The sequence below is a fragment of the Chiloscyllium punctatum genome, chromosome 45 (assembly GCF_047496795.1).
Source record: "Chiloscyllium punctatum isolate Juve2018m chromosome 45, sChiPun1.3, whole genome shotgun sequence".
NCBI lineage: Eukaryota > Metazoa > Chordata > Chondrichthyes > Orectolobiformes > Hemiscylliidae > Chiloscyllium > Chiloscyllium punctatum.
In genome coordinates this window covers 45005833-45028145 of record NC_092783.1, presented here as the reverse complement: position 1 = coordinate 45028145, position 22313 = coordinate 45005833, and the positions used below count along the sequence as shown (strand labels likewise).

Below are 22313 nucleotides of genomic sequence, written 5' to 3'. Positions count from 1 at the left end.
CTCCATAATTTTTGCAGTAGCCTACCATGGGGTACCTTATCGAATGCCTTGCTAAAATCCATATACACCATATCTACTGGTTTACCCTCGTCCACTTCCTTGGTCACCTTCTCAAAGAACTCAATAAGGTTTGTGAGGCACGACCTGCCCTTCACAAAACCATGCTGACTATCCTTGATCACATTATTCCTATCCAGATGTTCATAAATCCTATCCCTTACAATTCTCTCTAAGACTTTGCCCACAACAGAAGTGAGACTCACTGGCATATAGTTACTAGGGCTGTCCCTACTACCCTTCTTGAACAAGGGGACCACATTCGCTATCCTCCAGTCTTCTGGCACTATTCCTGTAGACAACGACGACATAAAAATCAAGGCCAATGGCTCTGCTATCTCCTCCCTAGCTTTCCAGAGGATCCTAGGATAAATGTCATCAGGCCCAGAGGACTTATCTATTTTCACCCTTTCCAGTATTCCCCAGATCTCTTCCCTACATACCTCAAAGCCATCCATTCTAATCACTTGTGACTCAATATTCACATCAGCAACAATGCCCTGTTCCTGAGTGAATACTGACGAAAAGTATTGATTTAGTGTCTCTCCAATCTCCTCTGCCTCCACGCACAACTTCCCAGTACTATCCTTGACTGGACCAATACCTACCCTAGTCATCCTTTTATTCCTGACATACCTATAGAAAGCCTGTGGGTTTTCCCTAATCCTACCAACCAAGGACTTTTCATGTCCCCTTCTCGCTGCTCTTAGCTCTCTCTTTAGATCCTTCCTGGCTACCTTATAACACTCAATCGCCCCAACTGAACCTTCACGCCTCATCTTTACATTGGCCGCCCTCTTCCCTTTTACAAGGGATTCCAATTCCTTATTAAACCACGGCTCCCTCACAAGACCCTTTCCTCCCTGCCTGACTGGTACATACTTATCAAGGACACCCAATAGCTGCTCCTTGAACAAGATCCACATATCATTTGTGTCCTTCCCTTGAAGCCTATTTTTCCAATCCACACATCCTAAGTTGTGCCTCACCGTATCATAATTTCCCTGCCCCCAGCTATAACTCCTGCCCTGCAGTGCACACTTATCCCTCTCCATCACTAGAGTAAAAGTCACCGAGTTGTGGTCACTGACCCCAAAGTGCTCACCTACCCCCAAGTCTAACACCTGGCCTGGTTCATTACCTAGAACCTAAAACCAGAATGGCCTCACCTCTTGTTGGCCTATCTACATATTGTGTCAGGAAACCCTCCTGCACACATTGGACAAACACCGACCCATCTAACAAACTCGAGCTATAGCTTTCCCAGTCAATATCTGGAAAGTTAAAGCCCCCCATAACAACCACCCTACTACTTTCAGTCTTCTCCTGAATCATCCTTGCAATATTTTCCTCTATATCTCTCGGACTATTAGGAGGCCTGTAGAAAACTCCTAACAGGGTGACCTCACCTTTCCTATTTCTAACCTCAGCCCAAACTACCTCAGATGGCAAGTCTTCCTCCATCGTCTTTTCCACCGCTGTAATACTATCCTTGACAAGCAATGCCACACCTCCCCCTCTTATACCTCCACCTTTGACCCTACTAAAACATTTAAACCCTGGAACCTGCAATAGCCATTCCTGTCCCTGTTCTACCCACGTCTCTGTAATGGCCACAACATCGAAGTCCCAGGTACCAACCCATGCTGCAAGTTCACCTACCTTATTTCTTATACTTCTGGCATTGAAGTATACACACTTCAAGGCACCTTCCTGTTTACCGGCACCCTCCTTCGAGATCGATGCCTTGTTCCTAACCTCCCTACACTCAAGGTCCTGTACCCTAAAGCTTTAGTCCAGGTTCCCATGCCCCTGCCGAGTTAGTTTAAACCCTCCCAAAGAGCACTAGCAAACCTCCCCCCAAGGATGCTGGTGCCCTTCAGGTTCAGGTGGAGACCATCCTCTTTATAGAGGTCCCACCTTCCCCAGAAAGAACCCCAGTTGTCCAGAAACCGGAATCCCTCCCTCCTGCACCATCCCTGTAGCCACGCATTTAACTCTTCTCTCTCCCTATTCCTCGACTCTCTATCACATGGCACGGGTAACAGATCAGAGACGACAGCTCTGTTCATTCTAGCTCTGAGCTTCCAACCTAGCTCCCTGAAAGCCTGCCTAACATCCTCACCCCTCTTCCTACCGATGTTGTTGGTGCCAACGTGGACCAAGACCTGGGGCTGCTCCCCCTCCCCCTTAAGGACCTGGAAAACACGATCAGAGACATCACATACCCTTGCACCTGGGAGGCAACATACCAAACGTGAGTCTCTGTCGCCCCCGTAAAACCGCCTATCTGTGCCCCTTACTATTGAGTCCCCAATAACAATCGCTCTACCTTTCTCTGCCCTTCCCTTCTGAACAACGGGGACAGGCTCCGTGCCAGAGGCCTGAACCTCGTTGCTTACCCCTGGTAAGTCCCCCCCCCCCCCCCCACAAGTATCCAAAACGGTATACTTGTTATTGAGGGGAACGACCGCAGGAGGTCCCTGCACTGGCTGCTTCCTCCCAGTCCCCCTCACTGCCACCCATCTGTCTATAACTTTCGGAGTAACTACTTCCCTAAAGCTCTGATCTATGACCACCTCTGCCTCCCGAATGATCCGTAGTTCATCCAACTCCAGCTCCAGTTCCCTAACACGGTCTTGGAGGAGCTGGAGATGGGTGCACTTCCCGCAAGTGTAATCAGCAGGTACGCTAATGGCTTCCCTCACCTCAAATATCTTGCAAGAGGGACATTGCACTGCCTTCACTGCCATCCCTCTAAAAGGTAAACTTTAAAAAGAAAACTGGATCTAAAGAAACAAACAAGCAAAATGCAGCACTTACCTGCTTACCGCAACGGGTCTTATTTTTAGGTTAGAGGAGGAGGGCGGGTGGGAGGCTCTACCCCTGTCGTGCCTCGGGTTCCTCGCCTGCGCGCTTTTATAGAGGAAAAAAACCTTCCCAGGTCAGCTAGCGCGACACCAGCTTCCAGGTCCGCTAGGCGCTTAAAAAAAAACTTTAAATTTTTACTAATATATATCCTAATATATCAAATGATTGCAGCCATTCTCATTGCTCTTGTGTAGCATTTGTTACGACATGGGATAAACCCTCCTGCTTAATTTTGACAAACACCACAGAAAAGGTTTACCCCGTGCAGTAACCTGTGAAAATTCGAGAGCCCAAAAACTATTTAGTGAAAATGACCAACTTCGTTTCTTATAGTATAACAGATAATTAACAAACAACTATTTCCAACTCCTTCCTCTAACCTATCTTTTACCTTCCCCCTTCTATAATACTAGTTTGATAAACCCCTCCCGATAAAGATTTACCAAAATTCAAATTTTCAAAATGAGCCAGATGTGCAATCTTTTGTTTATATCTTTCTCTGTCTTCTTTTCTTCTTCTTAGGGATTTCTGTTTCATAGGTTACTGATTGATATAAGTACCTTTAAGAGAGCTATACTCCGGGCAGTCTGCAGATGTTGGTGGCATGACAGTTCTCCTCCCAACTGTTCAGTTTTCCCCAATTGTATACTCTCAAAGGGTTGGATTGTGTCATTGGCTTTTAAGATTGTCAAGATACTAAATTTAAAATTGATTAGAGTTGGTATTTTTCGGGTTGTAATTTAAACTGGTTAGCTTAATTTGAATTTCCTTTGTCGTCTCCAGGTAACCAGCTAATCAAGTTGTTTGACCAAATGTTACATTATACCTTGTTCAGAACACTTCTTGTTGTGTCAGGTAGTTCGGTTAGCTTTTAACTCTCTTAATGATACAGTACACCCACATCTTCATAACACATTATTTAATAACTGTACTCAGCAATTCTCAAGCCCGTGGCCAACTATTACTTGCTAGAAGGTGTAAGTAGGCTCAGTAAGTTTGTTTTATGACATTATATTTGAAGCCTGATTGTGCACCAGGTCAAATGTTGCCAGACCAGAATAGACTTTCACAGTAGATGTTGTGGGAAAAGAAAAGCTTCTGAAGGTTTTTAAGTAGAATAGGTGATTCTTCATTGGAAATAGAATCTCACCATTATAAATTATTGTCTCTACATTATCACCTATCTGATCAACTGTTAAAGAAATCACAGCTGCAAGGATGGTTTGTTGCACCATATCTTTACATAGCTGATCTGCTGAATGTAATGTTTTGCTTGCTTAATGCCTTCACCTTCCTCTGAAGAATACTGCTATTGCTTTCCCAGCTCTTCAGGATCGATCATGTACCTTCTTTGTTTTTCCCAGTTGGGCAGAGCACATTGCACAAAGATGCTGTGGCACAATGGAGTGTGGTGTGAAGCTATCTCCCATCCACACACCACCACTGGCATTCACACTTCATCTTCAACAGGCTATGATAGTGTCTAAGAATTATTTTCCATCTCTGAGCTCATTAGTAATTACATAAGGTTCCTAAGTCAAACTACGATTCCATTTCATTTTTGTTTGGTCAAAGGTAGCAATTTACCAGAACTATTGAGTGTTTTTTTTAATGATGCACTTCTGCTATGTGCCATTTTGAACCCGGATTTCTTGTGCCATGGTGCCCACCTTACTAATGTTGATACCCTTAATCCAAGGAAACAAGCCAGGAATAGCTGTTAACCAGCATTAAATTTCTTATTTTGACCTGCTGCTCCACTGGGCATGATTTCTAACTAACAATTACTGAATTAGACCCACAGTTAACAATGACTCTTGCTTTTAAACATCCCAGAGGATTAATAGATCCAAGAACAGCATGGTGCAAGTATCCAATCCAAGTCTGGGTGTTGAGAAAGGTTGTGGTTTGGAAAATTGAAAGGAATGGGTGAATTTGATTACTGTAATTTTTTTTTAGAAAGTTTGTTGCTAATTTTCAATACCTAATTGAAAAGTGATTTCAATTGCTGCAAAGAAGGTGTGTAATTGTTTCAAACGATATTTTGTAGGAAACAGATACAACTGTGCTATCATGTGATTAATGCCTGTAATTAAGCAGTGACAAGTAACGTAAATGAAGATAGAAGTGTGTAATTGAGAAAGTAAATGCAAATATACAGCTACTCATATGAATTTTTCTGAACACGGAAGATATTTATGCCAAATAAATGGCTTTGACAGATGTTCTTTTCACAATGTAAGGTTGACGCCCAGTCTTGTTGACAGAAAATACAATTTCAGGACATACTGAAGGCTTCATTGAAAGGAAGAGAGTTGACGTCAGTGTGCCCAAAAAGCTGAACAAACAGAGTAACAATGTTTAAAAGATCAACCTTTCTTCAAGGAGATTTAAGCATCTTAAATATTCACAAAATTTTATTTTGATAAAAAACAAAACATTCTTTCTATGCATTCCTCATTTTTGTTAAATTCGTCTCAACTATTCTACATAGACCATATAGAGGAATAAAACTATTTCAAATAGCAATAATGCTAATACTACAAATAATTTTTAAAACATTAATTGATGGGGTGAGGGCATTGCTGCCCAGGGAAGCATTTATTCCCATCCCTAAGCGCCCAGAAGGTAGTTTATAAGTCAACCACATTGCTGTGGCTCTGGAGTCACATGTAGGCCAGACCAGGTAAAGATGGTAGCTTCCTTCACTAAAGGGCATTAGTAAACAAGTTGGATTTTTTTCAACAATCGATTCAAGGTCATCTTTAGATTCTTAATTTCAGATTATTTTTGACTGAATTCTAATTCTGCAATCTGCCCTGATGGGATATGAACCTAGGACCAGAGCATGATCTGGATCCCACTTTGAGAGGATGTTAAATTCACACATTTATAATTTGAGTTTTTAATGTGATTAAGGTTATGATAAGCAATATTGAATTATTAATTCAAACTGGTATGATGTTGAATAAAGTGTAGGAAAGTTTAAAGGTTATTTACATCCACATACTGTTCTACATTTTAAAGAAGGGTTTCTCTCAGACTAAGAATTTCATGTTCAGTTTCAAGAAGCTGGTGTTTTGCCTTTATCACATTATCATCTTTGATGACTTGACATCCCACTGCAATCATTTATTTGAAAATAAAAAAAGGAGAAAATATTGCATGAAGAATTAGAGCCTGTTGTTTGCAGTTTTGTTTGAATACACAAACATGGAATTTGCCCTTATAATGTACTAATGAACTTTGAGTGAGTGTTATGCCTCTGCATAATTAAGCATACCTCTTAGTATTTATGGTGGCCTGCAAATTAATAATCACAAATTACTTGATGATGTCATAATACAGGGCCACTTCTAGCAGTAGCTTTCTGGACATTGTCTTAACTCGGCGTTTGGCTGCAAGACTTGCATACAATTTTGACGATTATGCTGCTGGCATATGGGAGGAGTGCTTAAGAGGAAAATGGGTCTCAACTGTGATTTTTCTATTCATTCATTTTAAAGACAGAAGTGGACAATTTAACTTTTAGTTCTGTTCGAAATAAGTCTCCAGCATTGCCAGGACAAAAGGGAATTATTTTTTAAACAAAACTAAGGTAATACAGCTCGACAATTCTCCCCAGAAATTTTCTTCACACACAATGACGCTTTGCAGAGATTAGATTAGATTTTTTTAGATTACTTACAGTGTGGAAACAGGCCCTTCGGCCCAACAAGTCCACACCGCCCCGCCGAAGCGCAACCCACCCATACCCCTACATTTACCCCTTACCTAACACTACGGGCAATTTAGCATAGCCAATTCACCTGACCTGCACATCTTTGTGACTGTGGGAGGAAACCGGAGCACCCGGAGGAAACCCACGCAGACACAGGGAGAACGTGCAAACTCCACACAGTCAGTCGCCTGAGGCGGGAATTGAACCCGGATCTCTGGCACTGTGAGGCAGCAGTGCTAACCACTGTGCCACCGTGCCGCCCACATTGTATGTGTATGTGTATGTGTAATTCCTACATTTTGTGTTCCTTTTGCCACGTCATCTTTGGTTCTTTTGCCAATCACCAACAATGCATTTTATCAGCCATCAACCATTCAAAACATTGACACCAACACCTTTATCAAATCTCCTTCAGCCTTTTCTGCTCTAATGAGATTGATCCCAAGGTATCTAGTCTACGTAACTACAATCCTTCATCCTAAAACTATTCCAGTAAAAGTCTTCTGCACCTTCTCAGAAGCCTTTCTTGTCTTTTAAGTGTGGTCATTTTAAATAAGATGGACATGTAGAGTAAAATCAGTGTTAAAACATTTTTTCCTTGCCTTTATATTGTATATTTAACATATTTCTCTGTTACAATATTTATAGTACCCAGAAACCCACATACTTTATTGAAGGCTGTGTTAATCTTCAAAATTTGTGAACAAGCATGTATTTTTCCTGTCGCAACATATCACTTCACAAATTTCTGTCATATATCCACATGGTCCTCTAAACTGTCTCTGACCTCTTGGAATATATTACCATCATCCTCAATGTGTGGTACATTTCCAAGTTCCATGCCATCAGCAAATTTAAAAGTTGTTCCAATTACCATTAAGCTGTTGGGTCAAGATTGATTTGGCTAAATGTGAGGTGTTGCTTTTTGGTTGGGCAAATCAGGACAGGATTAATACAGTTAATGGTAAGGTCCTGTGGAGTGTTGCCAAATAAAGAAACCTTGGACTTCATTGTTCTTGGTAAGTGAAATCACAGGGAGACAAGGTCATGAAGATGATGTTTGGTATGCTTGCCTAAGTTGGTCAGTGCATTGAACATTAGAGTTGGGAGGTCATGTGGCTATACAGGACATTGGTTAGGCACTTTTGGAATCCTGCTTTCAATTCTGATCTCTCTGCTATAGGAAAGGTGTTGTGAAACTTGAAAAGGTTCAGAAAATATTTACAATGATGTTGCCAGCGTTGGAGAAGGTGAGCAATTCAGATGCTGGAGAGTCAATATTGAAAATTGTGGTGCTGGAAAAGTGCAGCATGTCAGTTAGCATCTGAGGGGAATGTGAGTTGACATTTTAGGCATAAGCCCTTCATTAGGAAACAGGGAGAGGCTGAATAGGCTGGTGCTATTTTCCCTGGAGCATCAGAGCTTATACAAATTTATAAAATCATAGAGGGCATGGATAGGGTAAATAGACAAAGCACTTTCCTAGGGTAGGGGAGTCCAAAGCTAGAGGGGCATAAGTTTAACGTGAGAAGGGAAAGATTTAGAAGGAAGCTAAGAAGCAACTTTTTCATGCAGAGGGTGGTATGTATATGGAATGAGTTGTTGGAGGTAGTGGTGGAGGCTGGTACAATTAGAGCATTTGAAAGGCACTGGGTAGGTATATGAATAGAAAGGGTTTGGAGGGATATATGCCAAATGCTGGCAGATGGGACGAGATTAATTTAGGATATCTGTTTGGCATGGACAAGTTTAATTGTGCTGTGTATCTCTGTGACTGACAAAGCTTTTGGACATCCATCTTATCACCTCCTTTGACTCAGCTCAATCCCTTTGAACAAAAAAGGCCATTCAGAGCACTGTTCCATCATTCTAGGAGAAAGTGAGGTCTGCAGATGAGGGAGATCAGAGTCAAAAAGTTTGGTGCTGGAAAAGCATAGCAGGTCAGCAGCCTCCAAGGAGCAGGAAAGTGGATGATTCGGGCATAAGCCCTTCATCAGGAATGTTCCATCATCCTGTTACATCACAGTTCCTCTGTACTTCAGCTTCCAGGGAACAGAGCATTCTAAAATTACCAAATCTTGCCGTGAGATTTAGAACTAATGAGAATTGATTATGTTGCAGATCTCAATTTGGTTACACTCATTCATGTTTTAAGTGGATGGCACATGACAGACCAACATGATGTATCTGGCAGTCTAATATGATGGATGCAATCATTTCTATAATGTTTTCCTGATGACCCAACGAGGAGAGGCAATACACCATGTGACGCCCAAGAAAAACTTGTATTTTAAAGCCACCATAGAGCTTTGCTGTGAATGACCTTTATTGTTGCTGTTATCAGCCACACAATCATTACTGTATACAAACTATAGCTTTGTTCGAGCAGCAATACAACAATGACTAGTTAGTGACCCTTGGCAGTGTCAGTAATGCGATAATTATTGTGTGGGACTCCAGACATTTCAGTATAAAAGGACTTCAGATCATTTACATCCAGTCTAAGAGGTATATTTTACCTCAATGTTAAAACCAAAAGATGGCACACCCAAAAATACAGTTCCGTCTCAGTGCTGCACTGAACTGTCAGTTTAGATTAGCCAAGTTAAATGCTTTATAGATGTTATCTGACTGATCTCAGTGAGAAAGGAAGGGTGTGTTCAGATAAATTAAGCAGCCCTCAAATGACCTAGGCAAGGGCAGCCATAACCTTACTCAAACGTTCATGCGCAGATGTTTTGTGACTCAAATTAGGCCCAGCCCAATGAAATACCTTTTAAAGCTTATTTTTTGGGTTTATTCTTCATGACTTGGCAAGATACTGGAGCATTGCATCTGAGTCAGGAACAGGAGGAAGCAGAGAAAATCCCAAAAGGGGTTGCAAACTTCTGAGCCCTTAAGATTTTTTAGGTCACATCTTTCACTTTAAAACTCTGCTGAGGACATTAATAATTTTAACAAAAAAAGAACAGATGTGTCCAAAAGCTTTAGAAATGTTTAATTGCTGAATTAAACTAGTTCATTTTTAATATACAACTGTTGGAAAATTTGAATGAATTTCAGTAAATCAAAACTTGTCCAGCCAATTAGCTGATTGGATGTGAGCATAAGTGGTACGGTTAGTAAGTTTTCAAATGACACCAAAATTGGAGGTGTAGTGGGCAGCGAAGAAGGTTACCTCAGATTACAACTGGATCTTGATTAGATGGGCCAATGGGCTGAGAAGTGGCAGATGGAGTTTAATTTAGATAAATGCAAGGTGCTGCATTTTGGAAAGCAAATCTTATCAGGACTTATACACTTAATGGTAAGGTCTGAGGGAGTTTTGCTGAACAAAGAGACCTTGGAGTGCAGGTTCATAGCTCCTTGAAAGTAGAGTCGCAGGTAGATAGGATAGTGAAGAAGGCACTTAGTATGCTTTCTTTTATTGGTCAGAGTACTGAGTACAGGAATTGGGAGGTCATGTTGCGGCTATACAGTACATTGGTTAGGCCATGTTTGGAATATTGTATGCAGTTCTGGTCTCCTTCCTATGAGAAGGATGTTGTGAAACTTGAAAGGGTTCAGAAAAGATTTTCAAGGTTGTTGCCAGGGTTGGAGGATTTGAGCTACAGGGAGAGGCTGAACAGACTGGGGCTGTTTTCCCTGGAGCGTCAAAGGCTGAATGGTAACCTTTTAGAGATTTATAAAATTATGAGGGGCATGGATAGGATCAATAAACAAAGTCTCTTCCCCGGGTGGGGGAGTCTATAACTAGAAGGCATAGGTTTTGGGTGAGAGGGGAAAGATATAAAAGAGACCTAAGGTTCACCTTTTTCACACTCAGTGTGGTACGTGTATGGAATGAGCTGCCTGGGGAAGTAGTGGAGGCTAGTATGATTGCCACATTTGCATGATTGCCTCTGGATAGGTAAATGAATAGGAAGTGTTTGGAGGAATATGGGCCAGGTGCTGGCAGGTGGGACTAGATTGGGTTGGGATATTTGGTCAGCATGGACGAGTTGGATTGAAGAGTCTGTTTCCATGCTGTACACCTCTATGACTATTACTTTATGAGTATTCAATGGAAGTAATTTGTATATGTTTCTAAATTTAGACTTCTGATCAAATTTGAGTTCAATAGTACATTTAATAAAGTAAACTGGTAGGTAGAGGCAGCTCGATTCTAATTAAGCTAGGAGGTTTGAAGGTCATCAAAGGCAGTTGGGAATATGTATTTTATATGACAATCAAATCACCTTAATTTTATCAACAGGTGGAAATGTTTAAGGGGCTGAATTGCCAATTTCGGCTTCAAATTTATAAATTCATTTATTATGCTTTATTGAACACTGTTAATGTTTCTGTCACCTTAAATGATTTGCATACATTAATACATACGTTCACTAACTTTGTGTCCCTTTAGAATTATGCCAGTCATTTTCTTTCCGTGTTCTTCCAAAAAGATCAATCCCTACACATTTCTCCCGATGAAATTTCAACTGCTGCTTGCTGACCCATTTTACCAACATTCATATGCCCTTTTGAAGTTCCAAACTATCCTCCTCATGGTTCATAATTCTTTGAAGTTTCATGTCATCCATACATTTTGAAATTGTGCCTTGAGCTCGAATGTCTAAGTTAACAATATGTATCATGAAAAGCAAGAGTCATTAGACAGACCCTTGTGGAACTCCAGTATAAATATTCTGGCAAGTATTCTCCAGTAGTTTCTCCTGCAACCATGGGAGTAATGAGATGTTTTGAATGAATAGAGAGGATTGGTTGAGGGAGCTATAAGGAGGAAGTATGCCATTGCAGTATAAGCAGCAGATGGATGAGTTGTCCCCCTAACTGAGGATGGAGCAGCACTTCAAAAGCTTGTACTTTCAAATAAATCTGTTGGACCATAACCTGATGTTGCTTGATACTTAACTTTGTATATCGCTGTCCAAAACCAGCACCTCCACATCAAGTTTGTGCACGGACAGAGTGGAATTGGTATACCTGCTTACTGATTCTCACTTTCACATTGAAAGCAATATTTTGCTCTGAACATTACAGTCAAACACGGATAAATGTAATGAATTCAAGAGATGAGTTGAGACTAAGTGCCCTCAACGTGAAGGTATTATTTGACATAATTACACCAAGCATAATGAATGCTGTGTTGTGGGTTGTTGCATTTTAGCCCAGGGTATTTCTACAAGAATATCCTAACAATATCCTCAAACCAACCTTGGCTACTTCATCAATGACCATTCCATGATCAGAAGATAAGAAGCAATTATTGATTATTGCAAAATGTTCAGTTCAATTTACAACTCTTCAGATAATGAATCAGTCTGTGCCTGCAATATAAGAAGACTTTGAGCAACTTTCTGAATGAAAAATAGCAAGCAGCAATTGTACGAGCAAAGCAAGAAGAAAATGTTATCAATCAAACTTACTGGTTAAGTAAGATTCAAGAATGAAATCTAGCTTGATAGACCATGTCCAAGAGTATGATGTTGGAAAAGCACAGCAGGTCAGCAGCCTCCGAAGAGCAGGGAGAGTAGATGATTCAGGCATAAGTCCTTAATCAGGAATTTTCCACCATTCTTTTACATCACAGTTCCTCTGTATTTCAGTTTCCAGGAAACAGAGCATTCTAAAATTACTGGAAAGTGTCATCAATTCTTGCCATGAGATTTAAAACTAATGAGAATTGATTACGTTGCAGATTTCAATTTGTCTACACTCATTCATGTTGAAAATGGATGGCACATGATATACCAACATGATGTATCCTGACAGATCACCTCACATGATTAGCTAGAGAATGCAACAGTCTTATACTACGAATGGAATCATTTCTATAATGTTTTCTTGATGAACTAATGAGGAGAGGCAATACACCATGTGACGCCCAAGAAAAACTTGTATTATAAAGCCCTCATAGAGCTTTGCTGTGAATGACCTTTATTGTTGCTGTTATCAACCACACAATCATTACTGTATACAAACTATAGCTTTGTTCGAGCAGCAATGGAACAATGACGAGTTAGTGACCCCTGGCAGTGTCAGTAATGGGATAATTGTTGTAGAGGACTCCAGACCTTTCAGTATAAAAAGACTTCAGATCATTTACATCCAGTTTTATCTCAATGTTAAACCCAAAAGGTGGCACACCCAAAAATACAGTTCCGTCTCAGTGCTGCACAGAACTGTCAGTTTAGATTAGCAAAGTTAAATGCTTTATCGATGTTATCTTACTGATCTCAGTGAGAAAGGAAGGGTGTGTTCAGATAAATTAAGCAGCTCTCGAATGAGCTAGACAAGGGCAGCCATAACCTTACTCAAACGTTCATGCGCAGATGTATTGAGTGTGACTCAAATTAGGCCCAGCCCAATGAAATACCTTTTAAAGCTTACTTTCTGGATTTATTCTTCATGACTTGGCAAGATAATGGAGCACTACATCTGAGTCAGGAACAGGAGGAAGCAGAGAAAATACCAAAAGGAGTTGCAAGCTTCTGAGCCCTTAAGATTTTTTAGGTCACATCTTTCACTTTAAAACTCTGCTGAGGACATTAATAATTTTAACAAAAAAAGAACAGACGTGTCCAAAAGCTTTAGAAATGTTTAATTTCCGAATTAAACCAGTTCATTTTTAATATATAACTGTTGGAAAATTTGAATTAATTTCAATAAATCAACACTTGTCCAGCCAATTAGTTGGTTTGGATGTGAGCATAAGAGGTATAGTTAGTAAGGATGCAAATGACACTAAAATTAGAGGTGTAGTGGACAGCGAAGAAGGTTACTTCAGATTACAACTGGATCTTGGTCAGGTGGGTCAATGGGCTGAGAAGTGGCAGATGGAGGTTAATTTAGATAAATGCAAGGTGCTGCATTTTGGGAAAGCAAATCGTAGCAGGACATATATACTTAATGGTAAGGTCCTAGGGAGTGTTGCTGAACAAAGAGACCTTGGAGTGCAGGTTCATAGCTCCTTGTAAGTGGAGTTGCAGGTAGATAGGATAGCGAAGAAGGCGTTTGGTATGCTTTCCTTTATTGGTCAGAGTATTGAGTACAGGAGTTGGAAGGTTATGTTGCGGCTGTACACAACATTGGTTAGGCCACTTTTGGAATATTGCATACAATTCTGGTCACCTTCCTATGAGAAGGATGGTGTGAAACTTGAAAGAGTTCAGGAAAGCTTTACAAGGATGTTGCTAGGGTTGAGGATTTGAGCTACAGGGAGAGGTTGAATAGGCTGGGGCTGCTTTCCCTGGAGTGTCGGAGCTGAGGGGTGACCTTATAGAGGTTTATAAAATCATGAGAGGTATGGATAGGATAAATAGACAAAGTCTGTTGCCTGGGGTGGGTGGGGTGGGATCCAGAACTAGAGGGCATAGCTTTAAGATGAGAGGGGAAAGATATAAAAGAGCCCTAAAGGGCAATATTTTCACACAAAGGGTGGTATGTGTATGGAATGAGCTACCAGAGGAAGTTGTGGAGGCTACAACATTTAAAAGGCATCCGGATGGGTATATGAATAGGAAGGGTTTGGAGGGATATGGGCCAGGTGCTGGCAGGTGGGACTAGATTGGGTTGGGATATTTGGTCAGCATGGACAGGTTGGACTGAAGGGTCTGTTTCCGTGTTGTACACCTCTATGACTATTACTTTATGAGTATTCCATGGAAGCAATTTGTATATGTTTATAAATTTAGACTTCTGAACAAATTTGAGTTCAATAATATATCAGTTAATAAAGTAAACTGGTAGATAGAGACTGCTAGATTCTAGTTAAGTTAGGAGGTTTGAAAGGTCATCAAAGGTAGTTGGGAATATGTATTTGAGATGAGAATCAAATCACCTCAATTTTATTAACAGGTGGAACATGTTCGTGGGGCTGAATTGCCAATTTCTACTTTGAATTCATATTAGATTACTTACAGTGTGGAAACAGGCCCTTCGGCCCAACAAGCCCACACTGACCCTCCGAAGACCAACCCACCCAGACCCATTCCCCTACATTTACCCCTTCACCTAACACTACGAGCAATTTAGCATGGCCAATTCACCTAACCTGCACATTTTGGACTGTGGGAGGAAACCCACACAGACACAGGGAGAATGGGCAAACTCCACACAAACTGTCGCCTGAGGCGGGAATTGAACCTGGGTCTCTGGCACTGTGAGGCAGCAGTGCTAACCACAGTGCCACCGTGCCACCCAATCGTGGGTTATTGAACTCTGTTAATGTTTCTGTCACCTTAAATAATTTGCATACATCAACACATAGGTTCACTAGCATTGCACCCCTTTAGAATTATGCCAGTTATTTTATCTTTGTGCTCTTCCAACACGATCAATCACTACACATCAAACTATCCTCCCCATGGTTTATAACTCTTTCAATTTTCAGGTCATCCATATATTTGAAATTGTGCCTTGTGCTCAAATGACTAAGTTAACAATATGTATCATGAAAAGCAAGAGTTGTTAGACGGACCCTTGTGGAACTTCAATACAAATATTCTGCCAAGTATTCTCCAGCAGTTTCTCCTACAAAGATGGTAGTAATGAGATGTTTTGAATGAATGGAGAGGATTTGTTGAGGGAACTATAAGGAGGAAGTATGTCATTGCAGTATAAGCAGCAGATGGAGGAGTGGGAATGTGAGGTTGTCCCACTAACTGAGGAAGGAGGAGCGCTCCAATAGCTTGTACTTTCAATAAACCTGTTGGACCATAACCTGGTGTTGCTTGATTTTTAACCCGAAACTTAACTTTTTAACTTATCCTATCATGAGGGGCATGGATAGGATAAATAGACAAAGTCTCTTCCCTGGCATGGGGGATTCCAGAACTGAAGGGCATAGGTTTAGGCTGAAAGTGGAAAGATGTAAAAGCGGTCGAAGGGTCAACCTTTTCACACACCGCGTGTACGTGTATGGAATGAGCTGCCAGAGGAAGTGTGGAGGCTAATACAATTGCAACATTTAAAAGGCACCTGGGTAGGTATATGAATAGGAAGGGTTTGGAGGGATATGGGCTGGTTGCTGGCAGCTGGGATCAAGGTTGTGCATGGACAGGTTGGAACTGTTATACCTGTTTACTGATTCTCACTTTCACTTTGAAACCACTGCTCTGTTCCAAACATTACAGCCAAACAAGGATAAATATATTGAATTCAAGAGATGAGCTGAGACTTGAGTACCCTCAACATGAAAGTATTATTTGACAGAATTTCACCAAGCATAATGAGTGATGTGTTGTGGGTTGTTGCATTTTTGCCCATGGTGTTTCTATAAGAGTGACTCAGGGCCTATCCTCAAACCATCTTTGGCTACTTCTTCAATGACCTTCCCATTGTCAGAAGATAAGAAGCAATTACTGATGATTGCAAAATGTTCAGTTCAATTTACAACTCTTCAGACAGTGTTCTTCCTCTCGGCATCAGGTGGTTAGGGTTTTAAGATGGAGGAGGTCCAGGACCTGCATGTCCTTGGGTGAGTGAGAGGGGAAGGTAAAATGTTCAGCTACAGGGTGGTGGAGTTGGTTATTGCAGGTGGCCCAGAGATATTCTCTGAAATGCTCCACAAGTTGGCATCCTGTCTCCCCAATGTAGAGGAGACCATGTCGGGTGCAACGGATACAGTAGATAATGTATGGAATTACAGGTAAATTTCTGTCAGATGTGGAAGGATCCTTTGGGGCTTTGGACAGAGGTGAGGGGGGAGGTGCGGGCATCTGTTTTGCACTTCTAGCAATGGCAGGGGAAGGTGCCAGGAGCAGAGGGTGGGTGTGGACCTGACAAGGGAGTCACGGCGGGAATAATCCTCCGAAATGCAAAAAGGGGTGGGGCAGGAAATATATCTTTGATAGTGGGGTCTGTTTGCAGGTGGCGGAAATGGCAGAGGATGGTGAGGTGTATCCGGAGGTTGATGGGGTAGAAGGTGAGGAACGAGGGGAGTGGGGGTGTGGTGGTAGTGGTTTAGATTCAGTCTTTGTTGCGATCCAGAGGTTGGTATTCCCAGCTATCTTCCCCCCAGCCCCACAGTCACAAAACCTGCAATAATTAGCGGATATTTCTGTAGCATTTTTACTCTGATGAACCTGGAGTCAATGCCTTGCCTTCAGAATCTGCTGCTTGTAGTAATAAACAACTAGTTCATCATGTGTTTCTCCTCTTCTTTCTGGCAGTAATACCATAAATACTTGAAGCTCCCTCATCAGGTGGTTGTAGGACCAGCGCTTTAAAAGCTAGTGCTTCCAAAACAACCTGTTGGACTATAACCTGGTGTTGTGAGATTTTTAACTTTGCCCACCCCAGTCCAATACCGGCACTTCCAAGTCACATATATATTTTAACATTGGTCAATCTCATGTAAAACTCAACCCCTTATTTTTGCCCAAATAATGTGGAATTTTCCATATATCTCAGGTAAAAGTTAGCCCTAGTTCTTCACAGATAAATAATCAAAGTTTGTGAGTCAGTGTGCCAGCCATCACATCCTGCTCCAACTTACTGGTTTTCCGGTTGTTCAACTCTGTTCTTGGTCTTCCAGACCGCTGGATGTTGAGTTCCGCTCCAGGCTTTCAGAATTATTATATTCATTTAGAGATCAATTGGGTTTCTGCTAATGATACAGTATGACTTTTGACGGGCATGAATTTCAGCCTCTTGAAAGTAGTATCCATGTGATGGTCGACTGCATAAATTTAACTTTAAAAAGTAGTCAAAAAATTTGACTATTACTCGAGTATATACGGTACTAATGTCACAATTCTGCTGGTATCCAATATCTAAGTTTCATGAAATCTGGCCAACTTGTATGATTGGGTGATGACTGTAGACATATTCAGCTAATATTTTTGTTTCCGTTTTTAAAATCAATTCAGTCTATGAAATTTCAAAGTATTAAATCAAACAATCGGTTTCAAGATCGATGGTCCATATTTTATATCATCATGTGGATTGTAAACAATAACACCAATATGGTGGTGGGTAGGACCCTGAGACAGAGCTAGTCTGCTCCATCTGCTTCATTTATTTTCTTTCTTGTTTTTCTTGCATTTTATTTCTTTTTACCTCCCATTCCCGGGTGGCATTGACAATGTCTGGGAAATAAAGCCAGTGCTGACTCCTGGCCGCGGTGTGGGCTTGACTCCTGGACTTGAAGTGAATCCCAGCCCGATCCTGGTTGGAAGGACTGTTATTCGGAACTATTATTTCTCCATGTTTCTAATTTGTGGCTGGATGTCTTCATTTCTTTATTTTTCTAACTTCTTTTTTTCCCCTTAGAACTTGGACTTTAGAATCTGTACTTAAGATGGCCATAAGTGGCAACAAAGAACAAAAGAAGAACAAAGAGAATTACAGCATAGGAACGGCCCTTCAGTCCTCCAAGCCTGTGCTGACCCAGATCCTCTACCTAAACCTGTAAACTATTTTCCAAGGATCTGTATCTCTTTGCTCCCTGCCCATTCATGTATCTGTATAGATAGATCTTAAATGACACTATCATTCCTGCCTCTACCACCTCTGCTGGCAGCGTATTCCAGGCCTTCACCACCCTCTGTATAAAGAACTTTCCACACATATCTCCCCTAAACCTTTCCCCCCTCACATTGAACTCATGACCCCTCGTAATTGAATTTCACACTCTGGGTAAAAGTTTCTTGCTATCCACCCTGTCTATACCTCTCATAATTTTGTAGACTTCAATCAGGTCCCCCTCTCAACCTCCGTCTTTCTAATGAAAATAATCTTAATCTATTCAACCTCTCCTCACCAGTCGACAGCCTGGTGAACCTCCTCTGCACCCTCTCCAATGCATCCACATCCTTTTGATAATGCGGTGAACAGAACTGTTAACAGTATTCCAAATGCAGCTGAACCAAAGTCCTATATGACTGTAACATGACCTGCCAACTCTTGAACTGAACACCCTATGCGTTCCTATGAAGGAACGCATGCCTTATGCCTTCTTGACCACTTTAATGGTCTATGTTGCCACCTTCAGGGAACAATGGACCTAAACATCCAAATCTCTCTGTACATCAATTTTCCGCAGGACTTTTCCATTTACTGCATAGTTTGTTCTTGAATTGGATCTTCCAAAATGCATCACCTCACAATTGTCCAGATTAAACTCCATCTGCCATTTCTCTGCTATATTCTGCTATATTCTCTGACAGTCCCCTTCACTATCTGCTACTCCACCAATCTCAGTGTCATCTGCAAACTTGCTAAACCTCCAAATCATTTATATTTATCACAAACAACAGTGGACCCTGCACGGATCCCTGTGGAACAGTACTGGTCACAGGTTTCCATTTTGAGAAACTCCCTTCTACTGGTACTCTTTGTCTCCTGTTGCCCAGCCAGTTTTCTATCCATCGACTAGAACACACTGGATCCCATGCAACTTCACCTTCTCCATCAGCCTACCATGGGGAAACTTATCAAATACCTTACAAAGTCCAAGTATATGACATCTACAGCCCTTCTCCGTCAACCAACTTTATCACCTACACAAAGAATTTTATTAGGTTTGTAAGATCTAAGCCCATGCATGAGTGATAAGCCAATTTTCTTCTAAATGGGAATAGATCTATCACCCAGCAGCTTCCTTACCACTGAAGTCAGGCTCATCGGTCTGTAATTACCTGAAATATCCCTGTTACCCTTCTTAAACAAGGGGACAACATTAGCAATTCTCCAGTCCTCTGGGACATTCCCCATGTTCAACGATGCTGCAAAGATATCTGTGAAAGCCCCAACTAATTACTCCCTCACTTCCCTCAGTAACCTGGAGTAGATCCCATCCAGACCTTGGGGACTTGTCTAGCATAATGCTTTTTGGAATACCCAAGACTTCCTCCCTCCTTTTGCTGACTTGACCTCACATACTCCAAGGTCTATCCCTAACCTCAGCATCCTTCATGTCCCTCTCCTTGGTGAATACCAATGCAAAGTACTCATTGAGAAACTCACCCATTTTCTCTGACTCCATGCGTAACTTTCAGCCTTTGTCGTTGAGTGGGCCAACCTTTCTCTAATTACCCTCTTGCTCCTTATATATGAAAAAAAGGCTTTGGGATTTTCCTTAACCCTGTTTGCTAAAGATCTCTCATGATCCCTTTTAGCCCTCTTAATTCCTCATTTCAGATTGGTCCTACTTCCTGATATTCTTCCAAACCTTTGTCTGTCTTCAGTCATTTCGACCTTATGTACGCATCCTTTTTCCTCTTAGCTAGTCTCACAATTTCATCTGTCATCTGTGGTTTCCTAACCTTGCCATTTCAAACATTCATTTTCACAGGAACATACCTCTCCTGAACTCTAATCAACCTCACTTCAAAAGCCTCCCACACATCGAATGTAGATTTACCTTCAAACAGCTGCTCCCAATCTACATTCCCCAGCTCCTGCCGAATTTTGGTATAGTTGGCCTTTCCCAATTTTGCACTCTTCCTTTAGGACCACTCTCATCTTTGCCCATGAGTATTCTAAAACTGACGAAATTGTGATCACTATTCCCAAAGTAATCCCCAACTGAAACATCAACCACTTGGCTGTGCTCATTTCCCAACACCAAGTCCAGTATGACCCCTTCCCGAGTTGAACTATTGACATACTGCTCTAGAAAACCCTCCTGAATGCTCCTTACAAATTCTGCTCCATGTAGACCTCTAACACGAAGTGAATCCCAGTCAACGTTGGGAAAATTAAAATCTCGCATCACCACCACCCTGTTGCACCTACATCTTTCCATGATCTGTTTACATATTTGCACCCCTATCTCATGTTCGCTGTTGGAAGCCCTGTAGTACAGCCCCAGCATTATTACTGTACCCTTGCTATTTCTGAACTCTGCCCATATTGCCTCACTGCTCAAGTCTTTTGTTGTGCCCAATTTCAGCACAGCTGTGATGTTTTCTTTGACCAGTAATGCAACTCCTCCACCCATTTTACCTCCCACTCAATCCTACCTGAAGCGTCAATATCCTGGGATGTTTAGCTACCAATCATGCCCTTCCCTCAACCAAGTGTCAGTAATAGCAATAGTATCATGCTCCCAGGTACTAATCCAAGCCCTACATTCATCTGCTTTACCTACTATACTTCTTGCATTAAAACAAATGCACCTCAGACCACCAGTCCCTTTGCATTCATCATCTGCTCCCTGCCTCCTCTTCCCTTAGTCACACTGACTTCATTACAACTTGCAAACTTTTCAATGTACTCATGTGACAATTCAGCTAATTCTTGTAATTCTTAACTATAGTAAAGTGATTGATGCATAGATAGTGTCTAGTTATTTTGTATATCTGTGGATGTTGTTTTACAAAACAGTAGGCATTGTACTTTTTTCAGAACTGTAGATTGTATTCAGTCGTGTTGCATATCTATGTTTGTGGAGAGTTCTATTACAGAATTGTAGCACTGTGTACAATAGTAATATGTCAGATCTGTAGTAGTGTATACGAAATATTACATAGCTGTTAGTCTTGAACTATAATATTGTATTCCGTATAACCCTGATTTTATCAAGTGTGAAAAGTGAAAAATAAACTGACAGGCAATGCAAAGGCTTTGGTTCAAAAGCTGAGTCAACGATTAGAAATTCTTTCTTTATCTTTGCTTTGAAGAACCAATGAGCCCTGGTGTGCACAATAACTTTTTACATTAAGCAAAGGGTGGGGTCCAGTTGAGTTCACAGGAAAGCGAAAAATAATAATAGACAGTATCTGCCAACTGCAATCAGCTCGCTGGTTGCTAAGACCTTTTCTAACATCAATACACGAGCAACCACAAGTGCATCAATATCATCTTCAGAATTAGCGAATCAAATGAAGCCTCAAATATGGGGTTAATTTTGACATTAGTATTTCAACCAAAAAGAAGCGGAGAAACACATATTGGTCCCATGGTATATTGTTACAGGCAGCAGATTCTAACTATACGACACTGACTCCAGGCTTATTAGAGCGAAGATTTGGCAGGAAATTTCCCTAATTGTCGTAGTTTTGTGACTGTGTGCTCCACTGACAATCCAGATAAGGTCAGAATTTCACCAGCTCTCAAATTTATTGTGCACTTTTTTTTCTGTTGGGGAATTATAAGAAATTAAAATAATAATTTTTGCTTTACAAATGACTACATTTCCAGGACAGATGGGACTGAAAGCTGGACTAGATTTCTCCAAATGTCTCCTATTGCATATTTCTCCTATAGCTCAAGTGAATGCTTAGAAAAGTATAAAAGCAGTAGGAGTATACTTAAGAGGGAAATCAGGAGGGCAAAAAGGGGACATGAGATAGCTTTGGCAGATAGAGTTAAGGGGAATCCAAAGGGTTTTTACAATTACATTAAGGACAAAAGGGTAACTAGGGAGAGCATAAGGCACCTCAAAGATCAACAAGGCTGCCTTTGTGTGGAGCTGCAGGAGATGGGGAGATACTAACTGAGTATTTTGCATCAGTGTTTACTGTGGAAAAGGACATGGAAGATATAGGGAAATGTAGGGAAATAGATAGTGACATCTTGAAAAATGTCGATAGTACAGAGGAGGAAGTGCTGGATGTTTTGAAACACATAAAAGTGGATAAATCGGCAGGACCTGATCATTTGTACCCAAGAACTCTATGGGAAGCTAGGGAAGTGATTGCTGGGCCTCTTGCTG

The 22313-nt window shown here is 41.2% G+C and overlaps 1 protein-coding gene across 6 annotated transcripts in view; it reads left to right on the top strand.

Annotated features, from left to right (window-relative positions):
- The window catches only part of LOC140467333 (C4b-binding protein-like), an 87900-nt gene extending 66686 nt beyond the window's left edge, over positions 1 to 21214 (top strand). For all 6 annotated transcript variants that reach the window (XM_072563623.1, XM_072563619.1, XM_072563622.1 and 3 more), the window contains one exon: positions 17927 to 21214. The gene's annotated coding sequence lies outside the window, so the exon portion shown is untranslated. The remainder of the gene's footprint in view (positions 1 to 17926) is intronic.
- The last annotated feature ends 1099 nt before the right edge of the window (positions 21215 to 22313 follow it).